The sequence below is a fragment of the Euprymna scolopes genome, chromosome 1, assembly GCF_053919585.1.
Source record: "Euprymna scolopes isolate OS-2025 chromosome 1, ASM5391958v1, whole genome shotgun sequence".
Classification (NCBI taxonomy): domain Eukaryota; kingdom Metazoa; phylum Mollusca; class Cephalopoda; order Sepiida; family Sepiolidae; genus Euprymna; species Euprymna scolopes.
The window spans coordinates 110052982-110056059 of NC_136482.1; the positions used below are offsets into that span (position 1 = coordinate 110052982).

General features: G+C 34.5%; 1 pseudogene; it reads left to right on the forward strand.

Moving 5' to 3' along the window:
* Window positions 1-1294: 1294 nt before the first annotated feature.
* On the forward strand, window positions 1295-1410 carry LOC145284163 (U2 spliceosomal RNA; annotated as a pseudogene).
* The last annotated feature ends 1668 nt before the right edge of the window (window positions 1411-3078 follow it).

Here is a 3078-nt window from a genome sequence, read left to right on the forward strand (position 1 = left end):
TCTAGTTAAACAAATTCTGCCCTTGTTTGGTGTTTTTAAACTGTGAAATTTTGCATTTGTAATCGTAGAATATCTTTTAACGAAATGATGTTTAAGTTTGTCTAAATGGTTAACAAAACGATTGTAACACTAATCAAATACATCTTATAATAAACTTGTTATAATATATTGTTGTCTTGATTATTGCGAATATATATATATATATATATATATATATATATATATATATATAATGCATTTTGCGTATATTTATTTACACCGACGCATCATATATTTTTCTTCAAATTGACCGATATACATATTGTTTTTCTTTCTTTCGTTTTTCCCTGCATATCTAAAGAATTCCCGGTTTCGTTCAATTCCTTTTGTTTGTCTGGTATTTTTTTCTTTTACGTATTTGACTGGTGCTAACTGAATAGTCGTTTCAGCGATGCTAAGAATGCCGATTCTTTGAGCAATTCATATAAACGAAGAAAATTGAGTAGATGTGCTTGGGCCAAGCACATCTACTCAATTTTCTTCGTTTATATGAATTGGCAAGTTATTTTTCTGTTCTTTTGCCGCTGCCGAGAGTACGCTGCGGGCGAAAGTTGAAGGGAAGTGTGTTGTTTACAAACCACACTCCTTGTTCTCTCTCTCTCTCTCTCTCTCTCTCTCTCTCTCTCTCTCTCTCTTTCCACCCCCCTCTTTCTCGCTTACTTTCTTTCAATAGATATATATATGTGTGTGTGTGTGTGTGTGTGTGTGTGTGTGTGTGTGTGTGTGTGTGTGTGTGTGTGTGTGTGGTTATCCACATACAGTACTGTTTCGCTGTTTCACAGCTCATCAGTGCGGCCAGGATTGAAACCCGACCGCCTAAAAGACAGTCGGAGCTTCTAACCATTTCACTATTCGCCTGCTATGCGGACAGTGAATTAACAGTGTTTTGACACTGTCCAAATACCTAAGCTCAATTTGTTTACACACAGAGCATCGCTTAATATGCTAATTAATGGTAATTTGTATATCACTTCCCAATATGCTTAACCTTAGATAGGGAGCATTATAGTCATCTACATACAGTGCTGTTTCGCTGTTTCACGTTATATAATTGTTAAGATTAATCATTTATTATTATTATCATTATCAAATATATGCTTATCACTCCGTCCGTTATCATGCTGTGCATCCCTAAAAAAGGAAAGTGGAATATTCCAAAAAGATGAATATTCCAAATAAACCTTGTCACCCTTGAAAAAAGATTGAAATATTAAAAAAACATTGGTGTCGCTATTGAGGCAAAGCTAATAAAAATTTGTCTTTCTTGGCCTTTTGGCTAAGATCAAAGTGTAGTATCTGTTCTTCAGGTGCTACATTTCAATTTCTTCTCTCTCATTGGAAGAGAAATCCTTTACGACTAAGACAATTTTTTCTCCACGTTAAAAAACGACCCTGGTATCTAAATTTGTCCCGTGGGGAGATATTGTGAATAAGTACTATATTTAATGTAACAAAGTGTTAATATTAAAAAAGTAACTGGAAAAATTTATTTTTGATTTAATTACAAAATGCCCTGGAGTGTTACCCCTGATTAATTATAAAATGCCCTGGAAAATGTCCGTTCTGAGTTTTTTTTGTTTTTGTTTTTTTTACTTGCTTCTCCACAAGAACGGAATTGGACATGAGGTCGGTTAAAAATTTAGGGGGAAACCAGCTCCCAAAAAGGGGCTCTCTGGTCAATAACAAAAATAAGAATTGTATCAGTAATGAACGATTTCTCCTCCATTAACAAAGACCAAAAAATGGGGGGGGGGTAAGTCACTGGAATGCTGAAACTGATAGTACACTCAGGCATTCAAGTTGAAGCAATAGTTACCTAATCCCTAACCGTGGTAATGTTTTTATGCATTACTTTCGAAAAGCTGCTGAAACAGTTTATGATTTAAACATTACTTTATTTCAAGTATATTTTAAGCAGTGGGTTACGGGATATGAAGTCAGTCCCGGAAATTATTCAAACCGTTTACGATTTAAACATTACTTTATTTCATGTTTATTTTTAGCAGTGGAGTGGGGGATATTAAATCAGTCCCGAAAATGGGTGAACCCGTTTACGCATTACACATTGCTTTATTTAATGTATATTTTTAACATTGGGGTGGGAAATACTAAGTCGGTCCCGGAACTGGCTGAAACCATTTACGTCTTGGACATTACTTTATTTAATGCATATTTTAAACTGTAGGATGGGAGATAAGAAGTCGGTCCCGGAAATGGCTGAAAAAGTTTACGATTTACAAATTACTTTATTTCATGTATATTTTCAAAAGTGAGGTGGAGATTATAAGTCAGTTCCAGAAATGGCTGAAACAGTCTACTATTTAGACATTACATTATTTCATGTATATTTTTAGCAGTGGGTTTGGGATATAAAGTCGGTCCCGGAAATGGCTGAAACAGTTTACTAATTAAGACATTACATTATTTCATGTATATTTTTAGCAGTGGGTTTGGGATATAAAGTCGGTCCCGGAAATGGCTGCACAGTTTACTATTTAGACATTACATTATTTCATGTATATTTTTAGTAGTGGGGTGAGATAAAAAGTAGGTCCCGGAATTGGCTGAAAGAGTTTACTATTTAGCCATTACATTATTTCATGTATATTTTTAGCAGTGGGTTTGGGATATAAAGTCGGTCCCGGAAATGGCTGAAACACTTTACTATTTAGACATTACATTATTTCATGTATATTTTTAGCAGTGGGTTTGGGATATAAAGTCGGTCCCGGAAATGGCTGAAACAGTTTACTATTTAGACATTAGATTATTTTATGTATATTTTTAGCAGTGGGTTTGGGATATAAAGTCGGTCCTGGAAATGGCTGCACAGTTTACTATTTAGACATTACATTATTTCATGTATATTTTTAGCAGTGGGGTTGAGATATAAAGTCGGTCCTGGAAATGGCTGAAACAGTTTACTATTTAGACATTAGATTATTTCATGTATATTTTTAGTAGTGGGTTAGGGAATATATAGTCGGTCCCGTAAATGGCTGAAAGAGTTTACTATTTAGACATTAGATTATTTCATGT